Source organism: Cervus canadensis, chromosome 11 (genome assembly GCF_019320065.1).
Source record: "Cervus canadensis isolate Bull #8, Minnesota chromosome 11, ASM1932006v1, whole genome shotgun sequence".
NCBI classification, from domain to species: Eukaryota; Metazoa; Chordata; class Mammalia; order Artiodactyla; family Cervidae; genus Cervus; species Cervus canadensis.
In genome coordinates, this window is record NC_057396.1 from 57,003,831 (window position 1) to 57,022,461 (window position 18,631).

The 18,631-nt window shown below is 34.1% G+C and overlaps 1 protein-coding gene across 8 annotated transcripts in view; it reads right to left on the reverse strand.

Moving 5' to 3' along the window:
• Positions 1-18,631, reverse strand: part of IMMP1L (inner mitochondrial membrane peptidase subunit 1) — a 73,129-nt gene that overhangs the window by 33,383 nt on the left and 21,115 nt on the right. The window contains exon 2 of one of the 8 annotated variants that reach the window (XM_043481557.1): positions 9,475-9,734. The exons of the other annotated variants lie outside the window; for them this stretch is intronic. The gene's annotated coding sequence lies outside the window, so the exon portion shown is untranslated. The remainder of the gene's footprint in view (positions 1-9,474; positions 9,735-18,631) is intronic. 8 annotated transcript variants of the gene reach the window in all.

The window sequence follows — 18,631 nt, forward strand, 5'->3', positions numbered from 1 at the left end:
TTAAATAGAAAGAGCTATGGAGCTATTTATAGAGGACTCTGAGGATCAAGACGAGTTGGTCTTATATTTTAAAAGAGGAGCACTGTTGAGAAATACTGAAACTGAGATTAAGAGCTCACAAATTTATTTAAGAGAAACATCAAGAGTAGAAAGTAACATTCACATAGTGTTAGTAGCTCAGTCACATCCAACTCTTTGTGACCCCATGGATGTAGCCCCCCAGGTTCCTCTGTCCAAGGGATTCCCCAGGCCAAGAATACTGGAGTGGGTAGCCATTCCCTTCTCCAGGGGATCTTCTCCACCAGGGATAAAACCTGGGCCCTCTGCATTGCAGGCAGATTCTATACCGTCTGAGCCACCAGGGAAGCCCAAATTCATGTCAGATATAAAAAAATCACACACACTGCTAGGGTTCAATATCTCTACTGGCTAAAAGGATTAAGACAGGGGTTTCAAACCTCTGGCTAACACAGTGATTTCAAAGGATCCATAACTCTGTATGTGCATACATGTGCCAGATATCTTGCCTGTCACTTTGGATTTGCTCTCTACCTTTCTCCATACTGCTTTCTGCACTTGGAAAACGGACCTATATGAACTATATCAAGGCACTTCAGTCAAGCTTTGACTGAACCCCAGCAGGAAGTCAGAGAGAGAAAGGAAGGGTTATTTTCCTGGCTATTTCCTTGGGTATTCTTCTTAGGCTGGCTATGTCTTTTGACCAAAGGTCACTGACACCCCAAAGGCATAGGAGTCTTTGGGGAGTCTCCTACTGGCCAAGTTTGAGATTATTTTAAAAAGTAGTAACAGTAATAAATAATATAGTAGAATAAAAATGAGATCTAGTCAATACATTTTTTTTTTTAAAAAAGTATGTGTTGGGGATAAGGAAAGTTCTTAATAAAAAAAATAGCAGCTAATAAATACAGCAGGAATAATGAAATGAACACCAATTCAGGCAAGGGCCATTAATAGATGTTTAAAATAACTCGATGATATCCTTGGATTATAAGAATTAGTATTACTAAAATGGCCATACTACTCAGAGTAATCTATAGATTTCATGTTATCCCTATCAGATTACCTATGACATTTTCAAAGAACTAGAATAATCCTAGAATTTATACGTAACTACAAAGACCCAGAATTGCCAGAGCACTCCTGAGGAAAGAGAACAAAGCTGGAGGCACAACCCCTGGCAGACTTCAGACAACACTATAAAGATACAGTGATTAAAACAGCATGGGACTGGCACAAAAACAGACATATGGATCAAAACAGAGAGTCCAGAAACAAACCCCCAAACCAACGGTCAATTAATTTTCAACAAAGGAGGCAAGAATATACGATAGAGAAAAGACAGTCTCTTAAATAAGTGATGCTGGGAAAAACTGGACAACTACATTTAAAAGAAGGAACTTAGAATGGTCTTTAACAACATACACAAAAATAAACTCAAAATGGATTAAAGATCTAAATGTAAGACCAGATACTATAAAACTCCTAGAAGAAAATATAGGCAGAATACTCTGATATAAATGACAGCAATAATTTTTAAATCTGTCTCTTAGAAATATGGAAATAAAAAAAAAATAAACAAGGGGAATCTAATTAAACTTGAAGTTACTGCACAGCAAAGAAAACCATAAAAAAAGATAACCTACAGAACGGGAGAAAATATTTGCAAATGATGTTACCTACAAGGGATTAATTTCCAAATTATATACAAAGAGCTCATATAGCTCATAATAAAAACAAACAAATGACCCAATCAAATAACGGGCAGAGGACTTAAATAGACATTTCTCCAAAGAAGACAGACAGATGTCCAACAGGCACATGAAAGTATGTTCAACATCGCTAATTATTAGAGAAATAAAAATCAAAACTACAATGACGTATCACCTCACACCAGTCAAAATGGCCATCATTACAAAGTCTACAAATAATAAATGCTGGAAAGAGTGTAGAAAAATGGGACCCTCCTACATCATTGGTGGGAATGTAAGTTGGTACAGCCACTATGGAGAATAGTACGTAAGTTCCTTAAAAAACTAAAAATAGAGTCACCTTATATGCAGGGTACATCATGAGAAACGCTGGGCTGGAGGAAGCACAAGCTGGAATCAAGGTTGCCCGGAGAAATATCAATAACCTCAGATATGCAGATGACACCACCCTTATGGCAGAAAGTGAAGAACTAAAGAGCCTCTTGATGCAAGTGAAAGAGAGTGAAAAAGTTGGCTTAAAGCTCAACATTCAGAAAACTAAGATCATGGCATCCAGTCCCATCACTTCATGGCAAATAGATGGGGAAACAGTGGACACAGTGGCTGACTTTATTTTTCTGGGCTCCAAAATTACTGCAGATGGTGACTGCAGCCATGAAATTAAAAGACGCTTATTCCTTGGAAGGAAAGTTATGACCAACCTAGACAGCATGTTAAAAAGCAGAGACATTACTGTATCAACAAAGGTCCTAGTCAAGGCTATGGTTTTTCCAGTGGTCATGTATGGATGTGAGAGTTGGACTATAAAGAAAGCTGAGCACCGAAGAATTGATGCTTTTGAACTGTGGTGTTGGAGAAGACTCTTGGGATTCCCTTGGACTGCAAGGAGATCCAACCAGTCCATCCTAAAGGAGATCAGTCCTGGGTGTTCATTGGAAGGACTGATGCTGAAGCTGAAAATCCAGTACTTTGGCCACCTCATGCGAAGAGTTGACTCATTTGAAAAGACCCTGACACTGGGAAAGATTGAGGGCAGGAGGAGAAGGGGATGACAGAGGATGAGATAGTTGGATGGCATCACCGTCAATGGACATGGGTTTGGGTGGACTCTGGGAGTTGGTGATGGACAGGGAGGCCTGGTGTGCTGCAGTTCATGGGGTCGCAAAGAGTCAGACACGACTGAGCGACTGAACTGAACTGATATGGTTGGCTGAGTGCCGAGGAATAATGATTTTGAAATGTAGTGTTGGGAGAAAACTCTTGAGAGTCCCTTAGACTGCAAGATCAAACCAGTCAATACTAAAGGAAATCAATCCTGAATATTCACTGGAGGGACTGATGCTGAGGCTGAAGCTCCAATATTTTGGCCACCTGACGCAAAGAGTCAGTTCACTGGAAAAGACCCTCATGCTGGGAAAGACTGAAGGCAGGAGGAAAAGGGGACAACAGAGGACGAGATGGTTGGATGGCATCACCAACTCAATGGACATGAGTTTAAGCAAGCTCCGGGAGATGGTGAAGGACAGGGAAGTCTGGCATGCTGAAGTCCATGGGATTGGAAAGAGTTGGACATGACTGAGTGACTGCAATTCCACTCCTGGGCATGTATACAGAGTAAACTCTTATTCAGAAAGATACACGCATCCCAAAGTTCATAGCAGCAATATTTACAATAAACAAGACATGGAAGCAACCTAAGTGTTCATCAACAGATGAATGGATAAAAATGTGGTACATATATACAATGGAATATTACTCAGCCATAAAAAAGAATGAAACATTGTCATTTGCAGCAACAGAGATGGACCTATATATTATAAGTAAAGTAAGTCAGGAAGAGAAAGACAAATACCATATGATATTACTTATATGTGGAATCTTAAAAAAAATGATAGAGATGAACTTATTTACAAAATAGAAATAGACACAGACATAGAAAACCAGCTAATGGTTACCAAAGGGGAAAAGGTGGGAAGGATAAATTAGGAGCTTTGGACTAAAAGATACACCCTACTTTATGTAAAACAGATAAACAACAAGGCTCTACTGTATAGCAAAAGGAACTACATTCAGTATCATATAATAAACCATAATGGAACAGAATCTGAATAAGGATAGATAACTGAATCACTTTATGTACACAAGGAACACGCACAACATTATAAATCAGCTGTAGTTCAATTTTAAAAATACTGAGTAAAAGGTTGTTGGTAAACAGGATAGGTACAAAATATTAAAGTACATAACTTATTATTTACAAAGGAACAGAATACCTTTACATGGAGAGATCAAGTAAATATTACCTTAACTATATGATCCAATTTAGCTGCACACATAAAGGTAAAAACTGATATGGAGCTTCCTGACAATCTTATCATCATTGTACTATTCTTGCCAAAAATGTATAACCTAAATCTAATTATGAACAATCAGACACATCCATACCATAATTAGGTTGATTAGGACATGGATATCTCAGAGTGAGGGATTCAATTATTCTACCTACCACATCAATACCAACACACTAAACTAGTAGTTATCAAAGTATGGTCCCCAGATCAGCAGGAGGGGCATCAAAGCAACTTGTTTGAACTGCAAATTCTTGGGCCAAACTCGAGATTTATGTAATCAGAAATTCTTGGAGTACTGTTCAGCAATTTGTGTTTTAACAAGTTCTCCAGGTGATTATGAAGCAAAATTTGAAAACTACTGCTGTAAGCTCCCAGGATGGCCAATGGGCACATTTATCCTTGAGCAGCTTTGCTCAGCTAGTCATTTATTACTGGGTGCTGTATAAATGTATAAATATTGCCATATTTCATGTGTGCTATGAAAAAAGTTGGGGAGCTTTGGAATACAGAATTTTAGTCTCCTAGGAAATAGAATTTGTTGCTTTTTATTCCCTATCATATTTACATGAAAAAAAAAAAAACTGAGTTAGATAAATTAGGAGTTTTGGATTGACATATACACACGACTATATATAAAACAGGTAAACCAGAACCTATCATACAGCAGATAACTATATTCAGTATCTTACAGTAACCTATAATGGAAAAGAATCTAAGAAAATATGTATATATAAATGAATCACTTTGCTATACAACACATGGTAAATTAACTATACTTCAATTAAAAACTGAGTTATTAATGTAGAGAACCAATTCCTTTAGTGGGGAGCCTATGTACTCTAACAGAGAATTACTAGAACAGCTAGGGGGAAAAAAAAAAAGGAAAATTTAAAATTGTGACTGTGTCACATAATACAGGAAAAGATATGAGGATACTTCTTTCAGAAAAGCTTTAAGAGACTTCTGATTAAAATACAGCAAAACTTCACATAATGCTGACATAAAAAAGCAAAGTTGTTGTCTACTTTAAACAGATATCTGCATTATAGACTTAAAAATGCCTTCTTCCTGTAACATAAAGTTAGAAAACATTATGTTAGATGTAGGCTACAATGGCTTCTTTCCTCAAATACCAACCAAAATAACAACAGCCACAAATATTTAAATACATGCAAGAACACGTTCTGTTCTGAACAAGCACTGTTCTAACTACATATATTAGCTCATTTAATTCTTACAATAACTATGAGAACTTAAGTATCTGAGGGACAGAAAAGAGAACAAACTATTCAAAATCACACAGCTCATACACAGCAGAGCCAGAATTCAAAATGAGGAGGCTGGGTTCTAAAATCCACTACTACACTATATGCCTCTCAATAAAAATCAAAGAAATTTATTGGAAACTATAAAATAGGCATGGGAGAGAGGTTGGACTGGTTAAAACTAGCTAAAGGGGGCTTCCCTGGTGGCTCAGTCAGTAAAGAATCCACCTGCAATGCAAGAGACACTGGTTCGATCCCTAGGTTGGGAAGATCCCCTGGAGAAGGAAATGACAACCCACTCCCATATTCCTCCCTGGGAAATAAAGTGTATATGCAAATATATATCTCAAACTAGCTAAAAAGATGGAGCAGAATGAACTCCAGAAGATGAAAAAGAAGCAGACATTTCTCCATCCTTAGAAGTTTCAGGGAATAGGGGTACAAGTCTAAGACCTTGATTTATGTCTAAGCATTGAAGAAGCCTTTATGGGTATTTCAGAATACCCAAAGCCACAAAAAAAATATCCACCTAATTGTTCAGGTGTTGAATTCCTTTGAAAAGAGAAAGCATTCTGTTTCAGAAAAAGAAAAAAAAGTAAAGTGTCAGGGTTAATTGAGACTATCAGTTTACAGAAATGCATTCATTTTAAAGTATAACCAGTCAAAGAAGTGATTAATGTACTTTTTTTTTGATAAACAGAACAGTTAGTGAATATATTAGCATTTAAAGAAAGATTCACCTTAAGGAAAAGGTGAGGAAAGAGTAGATGTGAAGAAGACAAATCGCAACATTAAAGAGTTTTGCTACATTTACCTTCATTTGGACAAGAAAAAAACAGCAGACTTAAACATTCCTGACACCTCTATGATTTCTAAAGTTCAAAGATATCTATGCAAAATACACTTTTAGCATATAATTATACATGTTTGTATATATATATATATATATATATATATATATATATATATATACACACACACACATAAAGATAAAGTAGCTGAAAGACATATGTCCATTTCAAGACTCTGAATGGAAGTCACTGTGACAAGGAGAGAACAACAGACTCATTGAGACACAGAAGCTGAGTGGTGTACCCTGTTCTACAGCTAAATAATTCACTCACACAGCAGCCTCTCCATCAGAGTAACTCAAATTCCTGCCAATGCGAAGTCACCTTCAGGGCTGCTCACCAATTGTTCAAATCTATAATGTCAAATCTACTTTAAGACTTGTGCACAGGGTATATTTTATTTTCTAGAACTGCAAACTCAAGGAACACTTATCCCCGTAATCAATGAAGATTCTATTTAAATCTATTTATTTTGATTCATCCTCAGAGGAAATAAGTAACATCACTTTAAGGTTTAAAGCAGTGGAAACTGCTTTAAATATGACTGCAGCATCAAAATAATTCAAGAACCTCATTTAAAACCCAAACTTAAAAAAACAAATTCCAAACTTCCAGGCTCCCATCATGGAGCTAATGAATAAGAATTTGTGGGAGCAAGGCTGCAGAATTAGTAGTTTTAATAAGCTCCCAGAAAATCCAGTAAAGGACTCTGCGCTTCATTTGAAACCACTGAGACATACTCACCATTTTCAGAAACTTGACAAAATTTAACCATTCATTATTTTTAAACTAATTGCTACCTTTGGGATAATTCTATAAATTTTCATCATCAAACTTTATAATGCTAACATTTCAATGATTTGAAAAATCCAATATTATTTTCTGAAATTCACTCTTTATGTATATACACACACACACATAAAATCAAAACTCATTTTATGTTTATAAAGCATTAAGTAGTTGACACTTTTAATACAATCAAGTACCAGCCTCCAAACAGTTAAATACCAAAACCACCCCATTCATTCACCAACAATTCCCCATTGGCTATATAACTCATCTATTTCAGAACAATATACAAGTTGTACAAACAATAGTTGAAGGATATTCATTCAAATGGAAGAAATATCATTTAGCATTATTATAGGCTAGCTGTTGTGTACCAGCCTACAGGTCATACATGGTTCTTTGGAGAAAATACTAAGGCTCACACATTACCAATAAAGAAAAAACGTTCATCATCTCTTAAATAATCAAGAAGTCCTAAGATTTTCCATCTTGTTCTTTTATTACAACTGACTTAATTAGTAAAATTTTCTTCATTTCTCCCATCCTACATCCCCTTTTCTTATCTCCAAAATAACTTCCTTAACTTTCATTGACATCATTATGAGTTACTTGTACAATAAATTATTAGTTGTAGCTTTTAACAATGAGTCAAGTTTCTTATAATCAATCAGGTATTAAATTCAAGTAATCCATACCTGTTTGAAAAAATGTATATTACTGAAAATATCATCTATGCTTACAATGAATTTAATTAAGTGAGGTTATTTGGGACTTTCCAAAGGAGATAATCATTTCTAATCAAATAAAAATAATGTCTAGAACAGGGAAGTAAAAAAACACTAACTCTCAAATGCCACTCAGTAAACAGTCGAATAAAAAGCAGAAAAGTAAACAGTGAAAATGTTCAATAAAATTTTTAGATAAATTTTATTTTCAAAGGAAAGCTATGCTTTTGAAATAATTATGTAATACTATTAACTACCATAGAAAGTTACCCTGAGAAATACACTACCTGACAAAATAATTTGAAATTACACATAAGTCAAATACTGTATATTTAAAATACAAATAATTATATTATGATGATAAGAAAAAGATTTTAGTTCACTTATTTCATGAACAGGTCTTTTCAGTGTAATATAATTTTACATAAACAGCTTTTCAAATAGTAAAAACACAAATAGAAGACTATAAAAGTCCTTTATAAACTACCACAATGCAGTTCAGTAGAAATATTATTAAGCTTTCTCATTCATTCATTTTAAATGTGAAAACAAATGAAGAAACACATTTTGGGACACAAGAGCTTAGAACCAGTTAAAATTCATTAGAATGACAAGTCTGTTAGGTAGGTTTGACCAATGATCACTATATAAATTTATTAAAGTTTATTATTGATTTTTTAGACAAAGACCTCATATAGAGAAAAGTAAAGTGTACTATATGTTAACAGAGGCTATAAGCATATCAATATTTTATGTAAAATGGATGACTATATTTCAGTTATTCTTATAATTTCAAAACATTTTAGTTACCTACATTTACTTAAGACTTTAAGTTTGAAAACATTAAAATTAAGGTTTTATAATCCATTTTTTCACAATATGAAACTACTAAATCAAAAACTACCATAAGATAAAAATCAAGTGCTGTGAATAAATATTTTAAAAGTAAGTACTCCAGGATCATAACACTGACAACACTAATTATCTTTTCTAGTCTTGGCAGTTATGTTGCATACTGTTTGGGTGACTGATGGGATAATTTCACTTCATTTTCTCTCAGTTTATTCTGAACCGTGTAAGAGAAGAATATTAAAATAATTAACACCTCTAAACAAAGTACTTGATAAAGTTTTTGGTTGAAATAAAATGCTTTAAAAAAAGAGTCAATTAACTAATACATGATTCTAAAGCAAGTAAATCCCCATCTGCTAAAGGAAAACACTAAGAATTTCTGATTTTAAAAAATAGTCTTTCAGTATTAATATAAACGATCTTAAGACCTAAGGTCATATACTTTCAAAAGAGCCCTTTTTCTATTAGCAAATTGAGCCAGCATTTCCTTAATTATCAAAAGTATGTTGATATATTTTAATATCATTAAGCATTTTATTCACTAAAAACATTTAATTCAGCAGGAATTGAAGCAGTCACAAAAAAAGGTAAAACATATGACAAATTACTCCCTTTCCTTATATCTATGCACAGTTGGATTTGTTAATAATGGCCTTGTATCTAAAAGAACACCAACGTATGTAAATTAGTATTTAATCTCAAATATAAGTCTTTACCAATAGCAAATACATTATGTCACCAAATTGGAAAAAGCATAAAGTACACTATGAATCAACTTTTCTATCTTAATATTTTAATAAATTTTAAGTCATATTTATAGTCTATATATGTCTTACATAATTTATGAGTCATATAGATTATAATAAGGCAACATATTCTAAATAAAAAAGCATATTCTTTGCCTTGATCACCTGATTTTTTTGCTGTTGTTGTTTATAAAATTAATCACAGTTAGCAGGAAAGAAATCGCTTTGAGCTTCATGAATGACATCCAAGAGATGGAAAAGGATTAGTCCTCAGTTGCTGCCAGTTATAGCGCCAGGTGGCTTTTTCTGCAGTGAAGGTGTTACCGATAATCCCATTACACTGGTACTAAATCTTGCAGACATCAAAATTATCACCAAGGTTCCTTTTCATCCCATCCTTTCCAAATGACTGGAAGTCGCTTCACCTGAAAGAAGTCAAATCCACATGCAGCTGCTATTTTAGCAGGCAGCAAACTCCCTGAGAATGCCAGTTGTGATTCAATTTTGCTGTGCTGGTGGCCCCCTATTCCCTGTCCAATAATACATCTGTTAAAAAATCCTACAGCTACAAATCAAGTTTAATCCTACCAGGGACCTCATGTTGGTCTTGTCTTCCAAAAAGGCAGCAGGTTCTGTTGTCTATCTGCTGGCGTCCAGGGAATACCCTTCAAATCCCAGCCCTACTTAGAAGAATAAGCTAAGGATCACAAAACATGACCTCAAAAACCCTGATATGACTATATTCTGACCCAGAGGCATTCATTCTAGGTGAAGATTAGAACTTTGCATAATAAGATTACACAGCAAGTGAATGATATCAAGGGACTATCCATATGCAGCCGCCTGGTTTTCTATAGACAGCCTGTGCTCTGCAATATGCAGTGCAGACGAAAAAAAGCTTGGTCTTTCTAGCTGAAATAAAATAGATTCACATAAATTAGTTGGCCATTTCCAGATTCCTAAATCCCCTATTACATCTTTTATTGACAGCTCCTGTGAGGATAGCACAAATGTTATTCCTTTTTATTCTGTGCTTCTATAACAATCATGCTCTGTAATTGAAATGTACATAGATTATGGCTAGAAATTAACATCTTGTTTGCTGTAATCTTGGATTACAATTGACTGTGTACATAATAAAATTAGGAAATCAATGGATGGATTTATCATCTCCAAGAAACTAGAGGTATTGTTTAAAGAACAGTTTAACATTTTATGTCAATACTTTAAATGCATAAGTCACAAAGAGAAGTCAATAAAAATTTAAGTGAGTAAAAGAATACAACAGGCACCAGCCAATATCTACATGAAGGTTAGATTGCATAAAAATTAGCTCGTTTCTTTAAAAATTTAGAAAATGTGAATTATTCAGAAGTTTCACAAACAGGATTTTCTCCCTAAACTATACATGAACAAGAAGGTCCATGACACATAATAAGGTCTCTACTTTGTTATAAAGTAGGTACAGTAGCAGCAGTATTTTATACAAATCACCTTGATTTTACATTTTTAAATATCTGAACCAATACAAATCAACTGTAATTGAGACTTTTAGAAAACTTAACTGTATACCTTTAAGGTACTCAGTGAAATAACCTCTCTTTATATTTGCATATATACAGAGCATTTATTAATAAAATGCATGGAATCCTAGAGCTATTTAAAAAAACAGTATTTTTATGTTCAGCTTTTTTCTTCAAAGAAATTTAAAGCTATACTAACTTTAAGCAAACATACATGAAAAAAGAGATTCATATTTGTTCACACAAATACCTATCCAGAAAAATTCTAAGAATGTGAGAAGGAGTTCTCAACTTTATTCAAAGAAATAAAAAGTATCAAGATTTGTTATGGAATTCTTATAAAATTAAGCTCCTCAGTATACTTGAAATATGACTTATTTGATAAATTTGATTCGCCCACAAGTGTTGAGGAACATATCACATCCACTATGTTGGCCATTAGTATTTCCTTATCATCACAATACCTGTAAGCATATCTACATAATATCTGATAAATACTCAGGTGGCATAATTCTGTTTTTGTCTACGAATCATGCACCAATATCATCAGCACCAGAGCAACAGAAAAAACCATGATTTCAATTTTGCAGCACATGGATACTCTGCGATTACCTTTATCAGGATAGTACAGAAAAACAATGAAGAATGCAAAAAATACACATTTCTGTTATGATTTTTATATATAATACTATAGAGCTACAGTATTCAACAAAGTAGCCACAAGCTACATAAGGCTATCAAGTACTTGAGACATGACTAGTCCAAATTGAGATGTAAGTATAAAATATACACTGGACTGTGAAGATAGTACAAAAAAAGAATAAAATATCTTAATTTACATGTTGAAAAGATATTTTGAATTTAACAGGTTAAATAATATATATATGACTCACATTATATTTCTATTGAACAGCACTGCTTTAGCAGACCATTTCCAATAATATATTCCTAAACTAACTGAAATTGTACTATCAATAAAAACACTAAAGCAGAGGATTATTTGGAAAAACAAACATTCCAGTATCAAATCTGATAGAAAAGCTTAGTAAAGAAAAACAAAATGCTGTCATTTTATCTTCTATCTCATATTTCTAGCTTAAGGGCAGTAAGGGAAAACAAGGGGCCAGCCAAATTGATAACCAACATGTACCAAAAATGAATGATGTTTTATAGTTACAAAAATGCTTTAGTACAATAAACTTAGGTTTTTTAGAAAAACTACATCTTGGGCAATTTCCTAAAAGACTAGTAAGGTAAGTGTGTAACCCCTCATTGAGTCCAATAGACAGAAACTTCAAAAGAGTCTGGATCTAGAATGGGCCATGATTTTTGCCTAAGGTGCTATATTTATTTATATTCAAATTTTAAAACTATACTTAAGAGTAATAACTATAATAGAAATATGAAGCATTTAGTGTATTCAGAGTTTCAGCAAAATTTAAAAGATCAACTTTATAAACCACTATAAAGCTGTTTTTTCATTAGTCTTCTCATCATTTCACCAATGTAGGTAAAGAATAAAAAATCCATTAACAAAAAGGGTTTTACAGAAACAGAGTAAACTGTAAATAGCTGAAATATAAAACTTATACCTAATTTAATTCAAGAAAGTTAATGGCTGATTTAGTATGACCACAGACAACTGATATGATACAATTAAAATACAAAGTCTAACTCTGTCACACATTGGAATATTATTTCAATATAAACACAGTATGTAAGGTATTAATTTAAAAGTTGCTTTTTCATAATTATTCCTTCATAATATAGATCTAAAAGCACTAAGACTAAAGATGAGATGTGAATATCAATTAATAAGATGGGTAAAATCTAAAGAAATTCCTCATGACCTAGCCATGCCACTTTTTCCTATCCTTTAATTATTTAAGTTCTTTTATGGATACAAGTATCACAAAGACATAGACACACAAAAAACCCCAAAATAACAACAATAACAAACTTTCTAGTCATCAATACACGAGTGCAATGATATTCAGTCTAAGTTAATCCCCAGACATCCAAATTCATGAATAAAAATTCATCAGTTTTAAATACACTGAGCCTATTAAGCAAGAACAAAAGCATATGCACAAAAGAGCTTTTAATATATTTCAAAGCCCACAAGAGCCATGGTCTCATTAAAATTATAAATTACACAAACATGGAATGAAGATTCAAACTGCAGTGCAGCTAAGCAGATTACAGAAAACCCCGCGTTCCATATGATAACACACCATGGCCCTCCCAGATGGGGGCTTGGAACAAAAAGGCCATCACCACAGCTAGGGAAAACCTCCTTGTGATCTCTGGTTTCTGTTCAGCAGATGACAGCCAAATAATATGTTGATTATTCTGTTTGTGCTGCTAAGCTTGTAAGATGGAATAAAAGCGATATGATCTATTGTGAACCCAATGCTAATGTGTTGCTCCACTCATAAAAAATATGCTGAATTTATTTTGAAAATATCTTTTATCTGAATTTCAGTTTTTAAATGCATGAATTAAAATAAAAGCCAGGATAAAATTATATTTAATGTGTTGCTTTAAACTAAAAAATGTAGATGACAAGTGAAAAATATCTAAGTGCTTAGCTAAGAGTCAAGTATAATCACCTTTCTTTATTAATAATTTCAGCACTGTGATCAGAGACAAAATACATTTTCAAGTAGGCAATTATATCTCATGAAATATAAATGTAAAATTTAAAAATACAATAATCATTAAGCTAATAAAAAACATTATTGACAAGATAAAAACTAAAATACCAGGGTATACAGAAACACTTTGCTGCAATGTAAATAACAGCACATAGAAGAAATATCTAAAATATTTTTGAATAATAAAAATATCACTGAAGGCCTTGTGAATGTTCATAACTTGTATACAAATGAATGCTCACAACAAAACCTATTTAAGATCAAAATGATGAAAAAAAGGCCTATAAAAATAATTTTCAAATATAATAGTATTTATATTGCTTTGGTGACAAAAGTTAATACCTATTTTTTCTCAATTAAATATCCTAAACTTCAACAGAGTAAACTATACCCAAATGAGATAACTAGAATTATGTCTGTAAACACATCACAAAATTTCATGGATAAACATTTTTATGAAAGATAGAATTGTTAAAAATATTAAAAATCATAACATTTTCCAACCTCAGAAATTCTTCGCTGAATTTTCTAGTGAACTTTACTTAAAGACAATGAAGTACCTTATAGGTGCAGGTGAGGGGCTTCCTAGGTGGCTCAGTGGTAAAGAATCAGTTCAAATGCAGGAGATATGGGATCAATTCCTGGGTCAGGAAGATCCCCTGAGGAAGATATGGCAGCCCACTCCAGTATTCTTGCATGGAAAATTCCATGGACAGAGGACCTGGCCAGCTACAGTCCATAGGGTCGCAAAGAGTCTGATGCAACTGACCATGCACACAAGGTAAACATACAGATTACACACTACTTTCTTAAGGGAGTATTCTGGAGGAGGTACATGATGACGTTCCTTTATAAAAGTGCACTTTGTTCTTCTGCCTAGAGACATAGACTGAGTTTAAAAAGAGAAGCAAAACTGCCTAACATGAAAATATAGTCTGAAATTACAGATGCAAGTGATAAAATTACAACACCTTTAGACAAAAACAGAACAACCTCAGAGTAGACAATCACTTCTTAAGACGCAAAAAGCATTAAACATAAATGACAAACTAGATTACTTTAAAGTCATAAACTTGCCTATCAAAAACACTATTAACAGACTGAAAAGGCAAATCTCAGGGTTGGGGAAATATCTGCAATACCTGTACAAAGAAGGACTCATATTCTGAATATATAAAGAACTCCCCAAAATCAAAGAAAAAAACAGATAGCTCAACAAAAAAGTGGGCAAAGAAGTGAACAGGCACTTCACAAAAGAGAATAATCCAACAGTCAATATACATATGAAAAAGTGCTCAGTTTCATTAATCATCAGGAAGCTAGAAATTAAACGACATAACTCTTAGTACTTTATACCCATCAGAATTGAAGGATAAAGAAGATGGGGAAAATGAGGTGTGAGCAACTTAAACTCTCACATGAATATAAACTAGCACAACCATTTCAGAAAACAGGCGATTTTGATTAAAGTTGGAAATAAACATAGCTATGATCCAGTAATTTTGCTGCTAGACACGTGCTCAAAAGAAACATGCAAATTATAAAGTATATATTTACATTATATGGAAATAACCCAAATGTCCATTAACAGAATGGATAAAAAAATAGCTGTGATATAGTCACAATGGAATGCAGTAATCAAAGTGAACAGATTACAACCACATGCAACTCACAGACATGAATCTCAGACACAATCGTTAGCAAAGGAAACTAAACATAAGAAATTATACTGTGCAATTCTATATATAAACACAAAGGCAAAACTGTTATAATCTATGATGTCAAAAGTCAAGGTAGTGGTTATCCTTGTGCAAGGAGAGAAACAGAGGATAGAAAAGAGCATGAAGGTGTCTTCTAGAGTGCTGACTGATAATGTTCCTTTTGGTATCTCGGTGCTGGTTACATGATTATATTTAGCTTCTGAAAAATTCCTTGAGCCATCCACTTATAATATGTGCACTTTCCCATATATCCCCCTTTCTTTAAAAAGGCCATTTTGCACATAAATACAGATACACAAAGGGAGTCAAAATCATTATCATGAGAAATTTAGGAAAAGGGAATGTATATAGAGGGGCTTCCCAGATGGCTCAGTGAGATTCTTCATTGCTGCTAATGTAGGCAACAGGGGTTCTATCTCTAAGTTGGGAAGACCCACTGGAGAAGGAAATGGCAACTCACTCCAGTATTCTTGTCTGGAAAATCCCACAGACAGAGGAGACTGACAGGCTACAGTCCATGGGGTCACAAGAGTCAGACATAACTCAGCAACCAAACAACAACAATGACGTGTATATAATCTAAAGATGAACGAAAGGTTCATATACTACTTATCTGAAAGATCAAATCTGCAAACCATAAGGTAAGTTCCTGAACTCATAAATGGAGGAGCAACAGCCATTTACCCTATTATCGTCCCTCAATTCCCAAACTAAAATACCATATTTTCAGAGATAACTGGCCTCTCTGTCAGGAGTAGCTACGGGTGCTGCTGCTATCATAACAGTGCTTCTAAAATTGTCTCAGGACTGAAAATTGCCCTCATGTGAGAAACTAAAGTATGACAGAAGGCAAGTATAAAGAATATGTAGGCCATTTTCCCCAGTGCTCTCAAATTTCATAAGCTTTTATTATGAAACCTTATTACCTAATTTAATGGGAATCTTTTGAAAACATTCATTTTACTTTTAGTGAAATTAAAATTCTTTAATATCAATATCCTACAAGTTAAATGAAAATTTATGATAATTTGACAATAAATTAAGCTATTACTGTTGTTGTTTATTCGTTAGTGTCTGACTCTGCAACCCCGTGGACTGCAGCACACCAGGCTTATTATTTCCCACTTAAATACTTTCCCTCACTTCTATACTGGAATTAACACATGACTTAGAGCACTATTTTTCCCTTATTGAAAAGATACTTTAAGAAGTCAGCTAAAAGAGATCACCTAAAGATTATATAGCTTATATTTAATTTGTATAATAAATATTTATTCAGTGCTAACTATATCCCGGGCTTCCCTGGGGCTCAAGGGTAAAGAATCCACCTGCAATGCAAGAGAGGCATGCAGAAGATATGGGTTTGATCCCGGGGTCAGGAAGATCCCCTGAAGAAGGAAATGGCAATGCACTCTACAATTCTTGCCTGGAAAATCCCACAGACGGTGGGGCCTGGTGGGTTACCGTCCACGGGGTCGCAAGAGAGTCAGACACAACTTAGCAACAAAACAACAAACAACTATATCCCAGACTCTGGGGAAAAAGGAATAAAACTGGCCAATTTTATGGAAAATACAACAGGTTTATCCCTTTCTCTCTTTTTTGAGTAACAAAATTATTTTTTAACTAATAACATATTCACATACTCAAAAACAATCTAAAAGATATATAGTAAAAGTCCCAACTAGTTTGTTTTCCTTACGCATCAACATGTAAGATTTAGAATTTGTATACATGTCCAGATTTTCTTCATGCAAATATAAGCAATTATGAATATTGATTTCATTCCTCATCTCCTTTATACAAAAAATAGTTTACTACACACTCTGAACATAATGCTTCCCAGGTGGTAAAGAAGCTGCCTGCCAATGCAAGAGACATGGGTTCAATCCCTGGGTCAGGAAGATCCTCTGGAGGAGGAAACAGCAACCCACTCCACTATTCTTGCCTGGGAAATACCATGGACAAAGGAGCCCTGCAAGCTACATGACCCGCCCATGGGGTCACAAAGAGTTGGACGTGACTAAGCGACTGAGTACTGTTGGAGCACTGTGTTTTTCTAGGGTAACTGTTCTGAATCTTCATACAGAGAACATACTTTCTATTTTCAAAGCTGTAGAAAAAAAAATAAATAAAAAAAATAAAGCTGTAGAGTATTTCACTGTACAGCTATGGCAGAATTCATTTAACCACTGTGGCCCCGTGGACTGTACCCTCCTGACAGGCATTAGGCATGCTTCCAACTGCTGCTATTTCAAAGGAAGCTATAATGAAAACTTTTATGCATATGTCATTTTATAAGTATTAATAAGTATTTATAAGTATTAATAAGTATTAATAAATATGTAATTTTATAAGTATCAATACATAAATATATCTGTAACAAATTCCCAGAATTGGTTCTGAGACAAATGTGTAAATGCATAGGTCTTTTTCTAAAAATTACTCATTTTTCTTTTACGGGGGCTATGTCATTTTGCTTCTACCACATATGTCTCAGATGCATCCCAGAAAAAGCTAGTCCTCAAAGAGGTTCTCACTGGAAAAAACTGTATGAAGCTCTTTGCTTCTTTTCCCCCAAATGCACATGTAAAATTTGCTGACTTAATTTTCAAATTGAAAAAAAATCTCATTGATGTAGGGAATCATAATATTAACACCTAACATGCTGGGAGAGCAACTGTCTATCTTCCTTCCTGATATTTCCTTTCATTTAAAAACAAATATACTCCCTCCACTCCAAATTTTTCCTTTAAATTCACATTCAATAATTTATAATTGGGGAAGCAGTCAAACATGCATTTCCCTTTTAAAAGAATGTTTTCCTGAAGAAGCACTTTAAAGTTTTCAGAAAACCAAATCCACGTTACATCTATATTTTCATTTACAAAACTATCATTTCAAAGGTGGTTTAATTTTTATGACTGCCATTTTCAACAGGCAGTGTTACATAATACACTGTTTTTCTTTCAAACCCTATCCTATCAAATATTTCATAATTAAAAACAGCCACTTGAGTTCCCTGGACATTCTATTTAAGGAATTCTTAAGAGAGGAGGGTTCAATTCCCGGATGGGGAAGATCCCCTGGAGTAGGAAATGGCAATCTGCTCCAGTATTCTTGCCTGACAAATTCCATGGACAGAGGAGCCTCATGGGCTATAGTCCACGGCGTTGCGAAGAATCAGACACAACTGAGCGTGTGCGCGCACACACACACACACAAGTAAATCCAGTTTCAATATTACCACTTTGTAAGAAAATATGTACATGATAATTCTTATTCCACGAATAAAGATATAACAGTATTGATACGTGGAAATCTATGTTGCATTTCAATCATCCATAAATCAGCTGTAAGATAATCTCAGTCCCCCGGAACAAAGTGGCAAGACTAGTTCCTGATCCCAAAGTAAGTTTTA